Source organism: Carassius carassius, chromosome 4 (assembly GCF_963082965.1).
Source record: "Carassius carassius chromosome 4, fCarCar2.1, whole genome shotgun sequence".
NCBI classification, from domain to species: Eukaryota; Metazoa; Chordata; class Actinopteri; order Cypriniformes; family Cyprinidae; genus Carassius; species Carassius carassius.
The window spans coordinates 28807237-28825550 of NC_081758.1; positions in this window are offsets into that span (position 1 = coordinate 28807237).

The following is an 18314-nucleotide window of genomic DNA, read 5'->3' on the forward strand; positions in this document are numbered from 1 at the left end:
ATTTTAGCTTTATTCGCTAGGTGTGCGCAAAGACACAAGGAATTTGTTGTGTTTTTTTTTCTTTAAGGTGCTCCTGGTACATATATAGATACATACATGCATGCATACACATCTGACATAAGAACTGAATAAAAATAAAATACAATTAGTAAGACTTAGCAATAAAAAGAGAAGAGAACTGTAGAAAAGGGAGAAAGAGGAGCAGGTAAATCAACTAAGAAATTCAAAAGCCAGAGCATGAACACTTTTTTATGTACTTTTTACTCAAAAAAAGTACATAAAAATTAAAATTGTGTAGGATAAGGTGACTGGGAACTTTAATTTCACTTGCAAAGATATGTGTGATATTGTACATACAATGTTGAACATCAAACAGGAGAGGGCAGTATAGTGTTGATGAACTACATTGAACGTATCGTAGCTTTAACTATTTTATATGAAATCAAAGCATTTATCTGATACAATTTAACCCTAATTTACACTGCCAAATTTTTATGTTTCAAACTGCTGTCTGTTTGTAATGATGCAGACACTGCCATGGCAGACATCAGTATGAATATCTTGTTTGCTGATGAAGGACCAAAGTTGGCTGTACACAGAAAACATATGGAAAACCATCAGATTTCTCTTTGGCACTTTTATTGAAAGGTGAGGTACAGTCACTAGATAACTCTTATTTTAATTCTTAGTAATTCAAGGGATTTGAAGGGTCAATTTTGTGGTGGCTCTTTTATAATCTACCCTGTGTATGTAACAATGATCAAATTACTTATTACAGTGGGGAAAATGATTTCTGACTGATGGTTGTTTTGTATTTCTTCCATTTCCAAATAATCGCACCAACAGTAGTTTCCTTCTCACCAAGCTTCTTGCTGATGGTCTTGTAGCCCATTCAAACATTGTGCAGATCTACAGTCTTGTCTCTGACATCCTTTGACAGCTCTTTGGTCTTGTTCATGGTGGTGGGAGAGGTTGGAATGGAAGACACCGATCATGTGGACAAGTGTCTTATACACTTGCTAACAAGCTGACATGAGGAGTAACTTCTTAAAGTGACAGGACTTATCTATTTTCCACATGGTGACATAACCAATCTGTGGGAGCCAGAAATCTTGCTGGTTGGTAGGGGATCAAATACTTATTTCACTTACTGAAATTCAAATACATTTCTAAATTTTATATATGTTTTTTTTCTGGATATTTTGGTTGATTTTCTGTCTCTATCCATTAAAATAAACCTACCATAAAATGACAGACCCTTCATTTCTTTGTAAGTGGGCAAACTTAATACAAAATCAGCAGGGGATCAAATAAATATTTTCCCCACTGTAAGCAGTAATCACTTTGCTGACCACGATGTTCAGATTTACAGGAACAGTCTACTCAAGAATGAAAATTCTGTCATGATTTCCTCATGTTCTTTCAACATTTTCGCTTCTCGCAGACTTTCAATTTAATGGAAACCAAAACTGGTTTGATACTCATTGTTTTACCATGTTAAGTATAAATAATCTTTTATAATTAAACTAGGCTCACTGCTTGCACCAGATGACTCTAAGCTGATCCACATCACACACACACACACACACACACACACACACACACACACACACACACACACACACACACACACACACACACACACACACACACACACACACACACACACACACAAACACACACACACACACATATAGAAAAGTGAACATTTGTTTTGGGTGAGGCTGATAATTAATAGAATCAGAATCAGAATCAGAATGAGCTTTATTGCCAGGTATGTTCACACATACGAGGAATTTGTTTTCGTGACAGAGCTCCGCAGTGCAACATAACAGCGACAGAACAAAAAACACAATAAGGAATAAAAAATACAAAAAAATACAAATAGGTGGGTAAGGATTGACAATATACAAATTGACAATGTATGGCAGGTATATTAAAAAGAGCATTTATGTATGTACATGTATATTATGTGGAAAAATTTTAACTGTACGCTAAGTATGTGTGTTGGATAAATAAGTGTATGTGTATATAAATATAAATATAAGTAGTGTAGTGTGTTCCATGTATGTACATGTATATTATGTGCAAAAGATTTACGTGTACGCTAAGTATGTGTGTTGGATAAAAAGTGTAGTGTATATAAATATAAATAGTGTAGTGTGTCCCACAGTTATTATCAGCAAATAATAATATTTGGGCAATGAATAGTTGCCCATTCATTCCTCTAAATGAGTCTCTATCACACTTCAAAGGAAACAAAACATTTTTTAGAAGCATGGAAAGCAGAGCTTCTCATGCATGTGCTGCACTCCACCCAGTTAGAAGTAATTGAGGGGCAAAGCACAGGAAGGTGATTGGAAAGCAGCAGGGCTGGCTGATAACTGGCCAGTGAGCTATTCAACAGTATTGCATCTGGTTCGAGAGGCTTGCGTCATTTGTGTAAGGCCAGACATATGTAAGCTGTCAGAAGCAGTTTGAAAAGTGATGGCGGAAAAAAAATAGCAGCATGTTGTGAAAAGACCTCACAGGCCACTGTGCCTGGTTTGCTGTATGGTCCCAAGATTAATGAGTCATTTAGTTTATCGATTGTTATTTATTGTAGATAAGGCAACAGTCTCAGTCAAGTCTCAGTACCCTACAAGCTGTCTCATGTAGGGTAGCAGATTGTTATCTGGTCTGCACATGCACATGCAAAAATACAGAAGTAGCTCTGTGATATGTTTGATAAACATATGGTGACTGTAGTAGACTGTCTGTGTTATCTGATCACCTGTTAAACTTGAAGGTGTTTCTCACTGCAAAAGGAAGAATCATAACAATGCATATGGTTTTATTGACACTTCCTGTGAGCTCATGTCTTTTTCACAAGGACTACAGCATTTTTACAGCATGTGCTCTCACTTCCCCAGAGTACCTCACTCCTCGTGCCAGTGTTGATATTTGTTGCACGCACAGTGAAATATCCTCCATCAGTGCTTTCAGCAGGCCTATGTTTTCCAACACAACTTTAGCAAAAGTTGTTTATTGGTTTAACAAGTACGGAATCAAAATATATAAATGTTACTATACTAATATATAGTAATAATATAATATAGTTTACAATTTCCAAATATGACTATGCAAGAAAGCCATATTTACACAAGATTGTGAAATTGTTTAGGTAACTTGCCTGTATGTATCTATAATATATTATAAAGGTATTAATAACGTATACTGTAATGCATTATATACTTTTTCATGAAAGGTTGTAACCAAAGTTAAAAGGAATTATAATATTTGCGGATTCCTTGTAACATCTTAAATTTGTTTGAAATCATCATAATTCCGTAAGGTGTAATAATGAAAAGATAAGCATTAAAATGTATTACAAATATTCATGTGATCGTACAGTGCATTAAAGGTGTATTACTGGCATAATTAATCCATTAAAAGTGCATTTATATTGCATTGTTGTTTTTGTTTTTTAACTCTGTCATCTAAAATAAAAGACATGTCAGTGCTAGTAAATTCCAGTGAAAATGTTTGCATAAAGAGTAAATCGTGGCAATGAACAAAAGTCTTGATTATGCCCATTAGCATGATTTTTTCTCATTCAAACACAGTCTGCTGTCTTTGCTACAGTTCAATATCTTTATTTAATAGAAGAACACAATATAAGGCATGTGTTATGACATTTTCAGGTTATTACATATAAACGGTATAAGACTTTGCATGTGAACACATTCCATTACTTTGACTTATTTTTACAAGTAAATACTGCAGTACTGCAGGTAATTCAGTTTCTATAGAATGCATAACCTGAGAGAAAATAAATCCCCTTGAATACAATCTAGGTCACCTTGGTTGAAAGTGTCTGCCAAATGCATAAATGTAAATGTAATTTCAAATTTGTATTTGTAAAATAATATATGCTCAGATTTTAGTGCTTTATTAAATAAGTAGGCCGTCTGTCTGCAATTCTCCTTGAGGCCTTGCATGGTGACTTTGAGCATGTGTTTCTCACATTGCCCTATTTAGGTTTGGGATAAAGTTAGAATTTTGGCCTCGCCCTTATTAAAATGAGATACACGTAAGCCAATGTTGTTTTTCTGGAAGGTTATACAACCCGAATTCCGGAAAAGTTGGGACGTTTTTTAAATTTTAATAAAATGAAAACTAAAAGACTTTCAAATCACATGAGCCAATATTTTATTCACAGTAGAACATAGATAACATAGCAAATGTTTAAACTGAGAAAGTTTACAATTTTATGCACAAAATGAGCTCATTTCAATTTTGATTTCTGCTACAGGTCTCAAAATAGTTGGGACGGGGCATGTTTACCATGGTGTAGCATCTCCTTTTCTTTTCAAAACAGTTTGAAGACGTCTGGGCATTGAGGCTATGAGTTGCTGGAGTTTTGCTGTTGGAATTTGGTCCCATTCTTGCCTTATATAGATTTCCAGCTGCTGAAGAGTTCGTGGTCGTCTTTGACGTATTTTTCGTTTAATGATGCGCCAAATGTTCTCTATAGGTGAAAGATCTGGACTGCAGGCAGGCCAGGTTAGCACCCGGACTCTTCTACGACAAAGCCATGCTGTTGTTATAGCTGCAGTATGTGGTTTTGCATTGTCCTGCTGAAATAAACAAGGCCTTCCCTGAAATAGACGTTGTTTGGAGGGAAGCATATGTTGCTCTAAAACCTTTATATACCTTTCAGCATTCACAGAGCCTTCCAAAACATGCAAGCTGCCCATACCGTATGCACTTATGCACCCCCATACCATCAGAGATGCTGGCTTTTGAACTGAACCCTGATAACATGCTGGAAGGTCTCCCTCCTCTTTAGCCCGGAGGACACGGCGTCCGTGATTTCCAACAAGAATGTCAAATTTGGACTCGTCTGACCATAAAACACTATTCCACTTTGAAATAGTCCATTTTAAATGAGCCTTGGCCCACAGGACACGACGGCGCTTCTGGACCATGTTCACATATGGCTTCCTTTTTGCATGATAGAGCTTTAGTTGGCATCTGCTGATGGCACGGCGGATTGTGTTTACCGACAGTGGTTTCTGAAAGTATTCCTGGGCCCATTTAGTAATGTCATTGACACAATCATGCCGATGAGTGATGCAGTGTCGTCTGAGAGCCCGAAGACCACGGGCATCCAATAAAGGTCTCCGGCCTTGTCCCTTACGCACAGAGATTTCTCCAGTTTCTCTGAATCTTTTGATGATGTTATGCACTGTAGATGATGAGATTTGCAAAGCCTTTGCAATTTGACGTTGAGGAACATTGTTTTTAAAGTTTTCCACAATTTTTTTACGCAGTCTTTCACAGATTGGAGAGCCTCTGCCCATCTTTACTTCTGAGAGACTCTGCTTCTCTAAGACAAAGCTTTTATAGCTAATCATGTTACAGACCTGATATCAATTAACTTAATTAATCACTAGATGTTCTCCCAGCTGAATCTTTTCAAAACTGCTTGCTTTTTTAGCCATTTGTTGCCCCCGTGCCAACTTTTTTGAGACCTGTAGCAGGCTTTAAATTTTAAATGAGCTAATTAAGTGATAAAAGTGTACAATTTCTCAGTTTAAAAATTTGCTACGTTATCTATGTTCTATTGTGAATAAAATATTGGCTCATGTGATTTGAAATTCCTTTAGTTTTCATTTTATTAAAATTTAAAAAACGTCCCAACTTTTCCGGAATTCGGGTTGTATTAGGATGGGCCTTAAGTCTGTTAAATGATGTGACAGTTGAGGCTGCCCTCGTCTGTATGACATCACCAGAACAGGACAGGTGTTAATTAGTGTGGCTAAAATCAGCATCTTATGTCAGCTGAATCTAAAGCTATTTTCTACGCATGACATCGTCTTAACTATTCCATGTGCAATTACTCCGGGATGTTTTATTCCATGTGGTTTGAGGTCAGTACAACAAATGATACTAAGCATAATCAGGACTGTTGCAGTTTTAGAGGAATACTTCCTGTAAAAGAGGTGCACAGAATGTTCAATGCTGGAAATGGGGTGAGAGGTAGATTAGTTTAGATGCTGGATTTTAAATGTAGTGTTGATGCAGAGGTTATTTGCTCAGTTTGCTTTACTTGTTATTGAGTACTGGTTTTGGTCTGTCTGTGTGTGTGTGTGTGCATAGAAATATCTGCACACAATAATGCAGTGTTATTCAAATCTTGCCCTGGAGGGCCAAAGAAGCTAAACTCTGCAGTGCACTGGCCCTCCAGGGCAAGATTTGAATAACACTGCAATAATGTATTGACAGGATATATATATATTCCCTAAATTTGTTTTTGGAATCAGACTACACTGGTCATGCTGTATATTCTCAATTGAAAGATGCTTCTTACCAATATTCCAATATTCAATAGTCTTTTTATTGTGTCACATTCAGTAAACCCATCAAAATCACATTCACTCAGGTAAAATATGATTTCTATTGCTGTGGTGCTGAAGATTGATAGGGGAGCGCTGCTGCTGGAAAGCAATCTTTTAACGAGGTTACATTTGTTCCTGAAAAAAAGCAATTCCTTAGAGCTGCAGGGTATTCTTTCAGGTTTATTTGCCAACCCATATAAAATTATTGTTAGTAAGTCGTAATCAGTTTATTTTTTTGTTTAGTTCTTTCCATAGAGTATAAAATGCCTACAGTTATTAGTTATAAATTGTACTAGGTGTCCCATAATTTTTCTAAGTGAGTGAGTGAGTGAGTGAAGTGACATTCGGCCAAGTATGGTGACCCATACTCAGAATTTGTGCTCTGCATTTAACCCATCCGAAGTGCACACACACAGAGCAGTGAACACACACACACACTGTGAACACACACCCGGAGCAGTGGGCAGCCATTTATGCTGCGGCGCCCGGGGAGCAGTTGGGGGTTCAGTGCCTTGCTCAAGGGCACCTCAGTCGTGGTATTGAGGGTGGTGAGAGAACTGTACATGCACTCCCCCCACCCACAATTCCTGCCGTCCCGGGTCTCGAACCCACAACCATTTGATTGGGAGTCCGATTCTCTAACCACCAGGCCACGACTACAGGATGTGTGAGGCCCTCATGTCTTCAATCTCTCATGAATCCATCTGGTAAACATTTGACTTTTAAGTACAGATTTCAGCACAGCATGTTGTTGGGACCCAGACTTCTGGAGATTTCTAATAATATGGAAACAGGAAACAAATATTCAAGCCTTACTGACCTTCTCTCTCCATTCTGTCTCCTTTAAAGTCAAGACAGATTTGGTCAGACATATGGTAAGGCTTGTCGTTTTCTCTAACACTAATTTTTTAGGAGCTTTGCTGTGATAGATTTTGACTTAAAAAGCATGATTGGGATTAGATAAGGGGTTGGAGACTGAGCGAGTTTCATCTTCATGTTAACATCTCAGCCTTGTAAATTAGCCACAACTTTTATATATGATATATCCATCCTAAAGGCCAGCTCACATGCGCTTTAGGACTGTCCATGACTGCTTCACATTTACCATGTGAGAAGACAGATTTCACCATTTGTCAGTAATGCGTTTGTTTAGTTTTAGTTTGGCAAACAGTTTTCAAACTGTTAGCAAGAGTGTCTTATCTGTCTGGTTTTGAATTGAATCATTGGTCCCTCAGCAGTTATTTTTTTCAAGTGGATTAACTTGCCACAGGATAATCATGAAAGCTTTCTGTTGGCTGTTTCAGAACTAAGGAGTTTCTCTGGTGCTTAGCTAGAGAAGAATCTGGGAACTTATGGCTCTCTGTGGCTCAAAGCATGTATTGGCATCACTGGGGATGGAACATCTTCAAACAGGGTTATTATGTAATGGTTTTGGTCCATTTGCTTCTTTCTCTGTGTGCTCAATGTGTGTGGTGTGCTTTGACTTTAACACACACTCTTCATGCTTTGCACATGTACTGTAGAACAGTGCCGATACAAAAAAAAAAAGCCACTGATCTTGCTGGAATGTTAAAATATTACAAGCACACACATTATTATTTGAAAATTAAACATAATTGTAAGTGACGTGACATTAAATGCCTTGCAGCATGAAATATTCACCATATCTATTTTCTTAATGCATGCTATTGATTTTATTATTATTGATTCTACTGTACATATTTTAATTTTTGGACCTTTTTGTTTGAATTTCTAATCAAAATGTAATAACTTGAACTCCACTCTTTTATTACAATTGGCTACAATCTCACACTCAGCCAGCTTAGTGCTATCAGCAACCGGTTTCTACCCTACATTTTTTCCCTGTTTCAATAGTTTGTTACATTCAGATCTATGTCTCAATACGGAAGAAAAGTATGGAGCCAAAAGAGTCTCAATAAAGATAAATGCACACACTACATTCACATATGCACACACAGGATTCATACATGCACAAACATGATTCATAAATACAAACACAGGATACACAAATGCGCACAAAATTTACAAATGCACACACAAAATTTAAAAAGCACAGAAGATTCACAAATGCATACAAAATTCAGAAATGCACACAAAATTCAGAAATACACACACAATTCAGAAATGCAAACAACATTTACAAATGCACTCAAGATTCACAAATGCACAGGACAAGATTCAGAAATGTATTTCTGATGCACACGCACATATATCTTGATTTACAAACTGCTGCGGTCTGTGAACTTCACTGCATTTGTGTGTGAATTTTGAGACTCCCATGACTTGGCTTGACACACAAATGCCTTTTTTTAAACAGGGAATGATCTGCAACCAATCAGATATCTCCCTTCTTTTAGCCAATCACAAGAACGCACTCCACATGGGGGATTGTTTACTTATAAACCAATCACATGAACGCTTTGCGATATGCCTGTGGTGCGGCATATTATAGCCTATTTATTTATGAAATTGTATGAAAATACAGATGTTTAGATTACAATTCAGGTTTATTTTTTATTATTTTTTACAAAATATAAATTTAAAAATGTCTCAATACATATAGCCCAGTGACTGCAGAAAAAAAGTTAACCATGGATTCATAAATTTGCAATAGGCAATTATTTCATTTTATTGAAATATTTTAATGAAAGTAAAAAAAATGTTTACAACTTTTTGAATATTTAAATATATCTAAATATTCTTTTGGATGCAATATAGAAGTCACTTTAATTATAATATTCGGTCCCTAAATGAAGAGAGAGTCAGTGGTCCGCTGCGAGAGGAAAGTGACTCTCTGACTGCGAAAAGTGGGTCTCCGGCTGCGTGAGGAAAGTGAGTCGTTCGCTAAGGAAAGTGAGTTGATCGCTGCGTGAGGAAAGTGAATCGTTCGCTGAGGAAAGTGAGTTGCTCTCTGCGTGAGGAAAGTGAGTCGTTCGCTGAGGAAAGTGAGTTGCTCTCTGCGTGAGGAAAGTGAGTCGTTCGCTGAGGAAAGTGAGTCGTTCGCTGCGTGACTCGTGAGGAAAGTGAATCGTTCGCTGCGTGAGGAAAATGAGTCGTTCGCTGCATGACTCGTGAGGAAAGTGAATCGTTCGCTGCGTGAGGAAAGTGAGTCGTTCGCTGCGAGAGGAAAGTGACTCTCCGGCTGCGGAAAGCGAGTCTCCTGCTGCGCAAAGTGGGTGTCCGGCTGCGCAAAGTGGGTCGCCGGCTGCGTGAGGTAAGTGAGTCGTTCGCTGAGGAAAGTGTTGTTCGCTGATTGGCTTATAAGTAAACAATCCCCCACGTGGGGTGCATTCTTGTGATTGGCTTAAACAAGGGAGATATCTGATTGGTTGCAGATCATTCCCTGTTTAAAAAATGGCATTTGTGTGTCGAGCCAAGTCAGGGGAGTCTCAAAATTCACACACAAATGCAGTGAAGTTCACAGACCGCAAGCAGTTTGTAAATCAAGATATATGTGTGTGTGCATCAGAAATACATTTCTGAATCTTGTCCTGTGCATTTGTGAATCTTGAGCGCATTTGTAAATGTTGTTCGCATTTCTGAATTGTGTGTGTATTTCTGAATTTTGTGTGCATTTCTGAATTTTTTATGCATTTGTGAATCTTTTTAAATTTTGTGTGTGCATTTGTGAATTTTGTGCGCATTTGTGTATCCTGTGTGTGTATTTATGAATTATGTGTGTGCATGTATGAATCCTATGTGTGCATATGTGAATGTAGTGTGTGCATTTATCTTTATTGAGACTCTTTTGGCTCCATAGAAAAGATCTGTTGCTACTTTAGTTACAGGCCAGCTTTAAGGTTCCAACAATGTTTGCTGATAAAGATAAATTTGTTGATAAAGTTATTGCTGTTCTCAAACCTATGCAAGACAGTATATGTTTCAGATATAAGAATATTTCACAATTTGAATTTGAATTTTTCAGTTATGACTTTATATCTTCCAGTGAGGCTTTATATGTCACAAGGACTTCATTCCTTGCAGCTGTGGATTTTTATCACCGGCCTAGTGCTTTTAGCCAATGCACAACATCAAATGGTGAATGCTTGTATAGTTGAAATTCCATGTTTTCTAGGACATAATGTGCAGTTTACTGGCCTACAAACAAATGTCCAAATAGGCCACATTTTGCACTTGCAAACCAGAATTAATATCAGCATGTAATGCACACCAGACAAACAAACTGCTCCAGTCTTTTGTCAGCAGCGTGCTGCTGTCTAAGTATAAAATGTCCCACTTGAAATGCAAGAATAAATGTCCCACTGATAATGTAAACCAAACGTGGGCCAGGAATGTTTTTGGTGTGTACACTGACATTACTATAAATTCACTGGGTTAGGATGCATTGGGCTTTTTGATTTCAGTGCTGAAGAGATCCTGTTTCGTCCAGTCGCTGAATTTGGCGATGCCCATTAAATGTGGTAGCATAAACACCACAGTAGGTTGTATATTTCTGCAGCAGACCTTGTGTCACCACAAGAGCATCTTGGCTGAATACAGTTGAGTCCTTATGGTCTGTGTGTTTAGAAATCATCTGATGTTCTGTTTTCATGTTGCCTTATGCCGATTAATTAAACCTAATTCTGAGAACGACATCACATGCATGTCTAGTAGTATACATAATCTATATAGTTGTAAAAAACATATTTGAGCATATTTGGTGGTTCCAGAGAGCTTGTGATGAACTGAAATGTATGTCTTTTGAAACTGAAAGCTTTTTTTTTTGTTTGTTTGTTAATATCTTGCTCTTTTCATTATGACAGGATTTCTTCACTAGTTTTGGAGTATCAATAGGATTAGACCACTGCTGGCTGATCTTTCTTAGATGACACTTCCCAGATTTGCTGGAAATAATTTTGAACAGATGTAGATGACTTACTGCATGAACTCACTTACACGGTAAGCTGTAAAATCCCAGGCCATACTCAATAAAATGAAGATCATTCTATGGTCTGATGCTGATCATTCTACAAATGGTATAAACATAAATAATACACAAATGTAAACCCTACTCAAAAAATAAATAAACAAATAAAAGGTTGTACTTAGCCTTATATTTGTGCATTTTCTCTGTTTTTCTAAGACATGTCGGGAGACATCAAAGCAGCAGACACCAGGGCATTCATATGCATTTATCATGAGGTTGATTATTGATTAACCACAATGGGGCAGCACACACCATTAAAGTCTGTTTCTTAACATAAGTGGTTATATGGTTGATGTCCTAGGGATGAATTATAAAGTCAGAGTAGCAGAAATACTTCTTCCTTTGTTCCCAAAAGAAGTAATTTCCTTAGCTTAGAGTTTGCCATTTTCAGACAGCTGTCTTTTTATTTTTGCTAGACATTTGCCTTTTTGTTAGGTGATCTGAAAAATTTGTCTGATTGTGTCTGACAGTTAACCAAATCAAATTAGCTCTGTCAGCTGTCTTTACTGTTCAGTCAATGGAGAATTCAAAACACAGCACAGGATATAAAAAAATGCACATGAATGGTGGGACAAGCATGCAGCATTCACCATCATTCTGTTCGATTTACACTATTGCGCTTTGCACAAGTGTGTGATCTGGTATTGTTTACTGACCATAAACTTTATTTGTTTGTTTATTTATTTATAATTTCTCTGTTTTATATTTTGATATATTTCTAAAATCTAAATTAATCATGTGATGGCAAAGCTGAATTTTCAGCAGCCATTACTTTAGTTCAAGTTCAAGTTCAAGTTGAGCTTTATTGTCATTCCGCTACATGTGTGGACATACCGTACAGTGGAATGAAATGTCGTGCCTCACAGGACCACGGTGCTACATAAATACAGACAGACATACAGACAACACTTTAGTAGAACAGTATAAACCTATACACAAGTATCCTACCGAAAGATTTTTTTATATAAATATATATAAAATTTTACCTATACATGAGATAAAAAAAATACAGACTATACAAATGCTCCACATAATACTATACCTATACACAACCTACTGTCAGATTTTGACTTTAAATATACTATATATAAATGTTTACCTATACATAAACTAAAAAATACAAACTATACAAATGGTACACATAAACACTGTACCTATACACAACTAACCTACTGACAGATTTTGAATATGAATATACAGTACTATATATAAATGTTTACCTATACATAGACTGAAAAAAAATATATAGACTATACGAATGCTTCACATAGTACTGTACATGTGCAAAGAGAAACATAAGTCAAGCAACTGGCTGGGGAACTGTGCAAGATGATTTGTAGTGAATGAGCATGTAAACACGCATATTACTGAGTCTTTTGTGGAATTATGTACATACAGCATTGTGTGAAAAGTGTCTAGTGCGCATAGAGGAGAACTGCACAAAAATGATTTGAATTGCACACAAAAAAAATTATGTTTCAGACAGTTTTTCTGTGATGTGGAGGAGGTGAGATGGTCCACATTTCAGGAGGTAGGGGGTTTGTGTAGGGTTTCAGAGGAGGGTGGGGTGATTTGATGCTTTGATGCTCTGATGCTTAGGCACTGCCTTCGAAGGTAGGAGCTGGAAGAGATTGTAGGAGGGATTGGTGGAGTCCTTCATGATATTGTTGGATTCGCTGGAGCATTGTGTAAGGAAAATGTCCAGGATGGATGGAAGTGGGCACCGATGATCTTTGCAGCTGTGTTCACTGTCCACTGGAGGGTCTTGTGGTCTGCTGTACTACAGTTGCTGTACCAGACAGTGATACAGCTGGTCAGCACGTTCTCAATGGTGTCCCAGTAGAATGTGGTGAGGATTGGTGGAGGGAGACTTGCTCTTTTCAGTTGGCGGAGAAAGTGTTGGTGCTGTTGTGCCTTCTTGGAGAGTGACCTGGTGTTGGTGGTCCAGGTGAGATCCTCTGTGATGTGCACCCCCAAGAATTTAGTGCTGCTGAGCTGACTCTCTCCACAGTCAAGCTGCCGATGGTCAGTGGGGGCTGGTCAACGGAGTTTCTCCTGAAGTCCATCACAACCTCCTTTGTCTTCTCCACATTGAGGGACAGGTTGTTAGTGCCACACCATTCAGCCAGCTTTGCCACTTCCTCTCTGTAGTATGTTCATCATTGTTGCTGATGAGACCTACCCCCGTTGTGTCATCTGCAAACTTGATGATGCGGTTGGAGTTTAACTTGGCAGTGTAGTTGTGTGTCAGCAGCGTGAAAAGCAGTGGGCTGAGCCCACAGCCTTGTGGGGCACCTTTGCTCAGTGTGGTAGTACTTGAGGTGTTGTGGCCGACTGAGGTCTAAAAAGTTTTAAGAACTTTAATAAGAAAGGTTAGAAAGTCCCGGATCCAATTACAGAGGGAACTGTTAAGGCCCAGCAGATTTAGTTTGTTGATGAGTTGATGTGGTATTATTGTGTTGAATGCTGAGCTGAAGTCGATTAACAGCATTCTAACATAGGAGTCTTTATTTTCTAGGTGGGTAAGAGCCAGGTGGAGGGTGGAGGAAATTGCATCGTCTGTAGAGCGGTTTGTACGCTATGCAAGTGTAGTAGGTTGAAAAAAAAAAAAATATATATATATACGTTAAAATTAAAGAGGAAAAAAAGGACACCCCCTTTAAAATTTTGTGTTGTTCATAAATGATGCCTTCAACATTTTTTTCTTGATGGGTAAATTCATCGTTACATTCTTTGTTGTGGGTAAAGAAAATGTTGCTTTTATTATTGTTTCCTGTAGAGGGCGTTTAGCGCTGTTTAATTAAGGTTTAACTGGTGTTAAAAACTGTGTTTCAAACATGTATATGTAGATTTTTGTTAAGTTACTGAGAAAGACTGTTAGTTTTGTTCATATGCATGCAGTAGTAATGAGTCAAATATCAGATCACACACGAGTGATATGTAAACTTAAAGCGAAATGAGAGAAAATACTCATTTGGGAAGAGTTTAGGAATGTTCCTAAAGTGTTTTATATGTTGATTGTAATTGGATTATAAAGTTTAAGCAAGTTAAATGTATATTTGCTACTGGCAGGGTTGCCAGGTCCCAGAAATATTTCCAGCCCAATGACAACTCAAAACCCCCCCAAATGGAATGAAAACTAGCCCAATTTTTCAGTGTCCAATCAGATTAGACAACGGCTGGATTCCCACAAAGGGCGTTAAAATAAATTTATATAAGTTTAAGTTTAAAGTATTCGCCTTTTGTCTTACCCAAATTCTTAATATCACACACTGTGTTTTTTTTTTATACACAATCTCATACAATAAAGGTCAAATAAGAACATATCCTCTCTGATATTTTCTGACCCTAGTCAGAAGTACTAACTTGTACTTACTTTTTCTCTTCTCAGCACTTTCTCTGATGCTTGTCTCTCCAGATCTGCAGCTGTTCTGTTTTCACACAAGCATCAATATTAAAATTAACACACTGTTAAACTAAATTAACATACACTGGCTTTTATCAATATTATTACAAATAATTTTATTTTAGACATTGGTGCTCTCTTCCCCACCCTTCTCAAGGTGGTGCTGAATAGATTTCAGCAGTAAAGAGAGAAAGCATCCGTGGTGATGGTTTAAATTCATGGCAGCATATGTTTCTTCTTTGCATGTAAGCTCGAATCCTCATTATATTTAGCAAAGATTTCTGCTCTAGCCTGTTTCGTAGCTTGTTCTTTATCAGTGACATTTGGGAAAATGAACACTCAACTGCTGCATTGCTGAATGGTAGAGCAAGAAGACTCAATGCAAAATTCCCAAGATCTTCAAAGTTTCTATCACCCGCAGTATCTGTGTATACAGAAACTTCTACCCAGAAGTCCTCTGTTTTACCATCTTTTGCATTGTTCCATTCCAGAGTGTGAATTACTCTCCACTGTTGCTCTGCTTTTCCTACATCTCCCTTGAAGAGGTGGAAAAAGGGAAGATCATCAATCCTTGGGTTACTTGACGACAGAATATGACTCGGTGACAGGAATTTGAGAGCCTCTAACTGTTTAATGTTATCTGGAATCTCTTCCTAATTTCCTTAGATAACTCTAGCACGTAGTCCCTGTACGTGCGTTTCATGTCCTGTTCAGCTAGGTCACTTATTCCATTGGCTTCAATACCACGACTTAGGTGCCCAACTGCTCCCCGGGCGCCGCAGCATAAATGGCTGCCCACTGCTCCGGGTGTGTGTTCACGGTGTGTGTGTGTGTGTTCACTGCTCTGTGTGTGTGCACTTCGGATGGGTTAAATGCAGAGCACAAATTCTGAGTATGGGTCACCATACTTGGCTGAATGTCACTTCACTTTTCACTTCAAACAAAGCAAGACAGAACTGCACCCCAAAGTCTACGGCATCAAGTGGCAAAAGATTCTCATCAGAAAGGTTAAACTCCATGATGTCTTGCCAGCTCTGGAATGTCTTCGGCAAACCTATGCGCTCAAGCAGGGACCGGTAAAATGTTAGAAGTTACGTAAGAAGTTTTGCAGGATCAGGTTTGTGAAGTTGAATTGTTTGGAGGAATTTCAGGTATATCAGGTTAATATTGTCACTATACATTTGGTACAGCAGTTCCGCAGCATAGCTCTTTTGTCTATTGTCTTTTGTCAACTGAAAATGCAACTTAAGCTCCACATACTGTGCAAGGATCTGGTTGATGCACTCACTAATAGCGAGCCACCTAGTGTCAGACTGTTGAAGAATCTTCAGTGGGCTTTCACCTACATTTATGGTTTTGTACAGTTCCGAATATTTTTGGAGACGCTGGGTGGCATTTGAAAACCAACTGTAGGTCTGAGAAACCATGTCTGACGGCTTTTGATGCACAGAGCTGAAGAGAATGGCACACACACTTTATGTAGACAATATGAGGATTGCGGTCACGGAATTTCTGTAGCACTGAATTATGTTGCCCACACATTGTGTTACAGCCATCAGTTGCAAGACCGATGCAATTCAGTATGGACAATTTGTTTTCATCCAGAAATTTGAAAAAAGCATTTGCTATGGTAAGTGAATCACCAGCTATATTGATCATTCCTGCAAAAGTGCTAATGATTCGTGAGGGCTTTTTGCTGTAATATCTGATGACTATACACAGTTGTTTTTTGGGTGTGACATCAGTGCTCTCATCAACAATTAGAGAGTATGGTCCACTTCCTACATCCTCCAAAAGGTCTTCATGTACTACTGGTCCTATCACTGAATTAATTAGTGCTGTGCATGTAAACTAATGCCTTCGAAATTTCTTCCACAACACTTCCTAAGTGGTCAACAGTTGAAGTGCTTGAGTGACAAGCAACATGGGCAGCCAGCTTCAACTCTGCCTCTTTCACAGGTGCATTATTTCTTAGAAAGGAACTGCCTGTGTCAAATAATGTTCTGCGCATTTAAGAAAGGAGCCGCATTTTTTTATGTTTTTCAGTCACAGCATGAGCTACCAGATCACTGTGGTGAGCTCTTACTTCACATTTGCAATATTTGCACAACGCTTTTCTATCATCATTTGGAACACTTCGAATCCACTCATTTAATCCTTTCTCTGTCTCCCATTCTTTGCGATACTTCTTTCCATACTTTCCCTATTTACCTGACATTTTAGAATGCTGCTTGTTCATCCACAGACAACCGAACCGACGCTTCTGACTACAACGCTCTCATGATGTAACTGATGTGATGATGCTTGATTTGTGATGTCAAAGCACATGTGGCACGCGCGCCTACTCGCATCTCCCGAGAAGCAGCGTTTGTTGCCAAGTATGCATTCCCGGGGATCAACACCCACTAATAAAAGGTTCCCTTTTATCTTTGTCAACAATTATTTTACTTTATTTTTATTTATTTTTTTGAGGCCGCGGAACATTATGAAAGTAGCCCAAAAAACTGCAACCCGCAACTCTGTATTTTTTCCCGCAACTCCTTTTCTAAAATAGCCCAATTGTGCGGGAAAACCGCTACCCTGGCAACCATGGCTACTGGAGTTATCTCGAGCCAAAATGGCAGTGCATGTATTTGTGAACTAGAGGCAAAATGGTGTCTTGCATGTAAAACATGAGGTTACTGTGAAACTAAATGCAAGATTCATTTATGTGATCGTGTGAAAATGGAATTAGTGTTCATGAGGATGTGAAAACATGTGAAAACAGTAGCAGGTCAATATATTGTGATTGATTATAATGTGTTTCAGAACAACTCAATATAGACAAAAGTAATTTAGGAAAAAGTCTTTATTGAAAAGTTATTTTCTTTAATGGAATGTGTTACAAAGAAACAAGTAATTGTTCTGAAAAGTTAAATCTGTGAATGTTGTGAATACATTGAGAACTAAGAAAAATGAGAGAGTTAATTAAACTTTGCCGGAGCTTACAGCCAGTACTCCTGTCTCACAGCGTTTCATTTATCTTTCTACAGAGCCGGCAGAAGTGGTTAATTCACCTCACCCATTCAGGCTTCTAAGCCCTGATACGGGTAACACAAACTGGAGCGGATCAAGTGTGTTGGGGAGGCTGGTTTTGAAGTTGTGCATGACTAAACTCTCAAAGCACTTCATCATGATTGAAGTCAGTGCTATGGAACTGTAGTCTGCTTAGTCTTCAATGTCACATGATCCTTCAGAAATCAGTATAACAAACTGATTTGCTGCTTAGTTTTTTTGTGGTAACCATTATACGTCTTTACTTGAACTGAATGAGGTAAACATCAGTAAGTATGTTGAAGTGTGTGCAATGATTTTGAAGTGATCAGTTGGTACAGAGCTTCTCTTTTGAATCTGTATGTTTCTGTTTTGTCTTTTGCCTATTCCCTTTCTCTTTTTATCATTTTATTTTATACACATTGTTACACACAGATTGTTAGATAAAAACCTGCCTGTCAAGGGGTCATATTTGATATTTTTTTTCTATTTATACTTATACAAGAACAGATTGTTGTACAACTCAACACTTTTATGGTTTTTG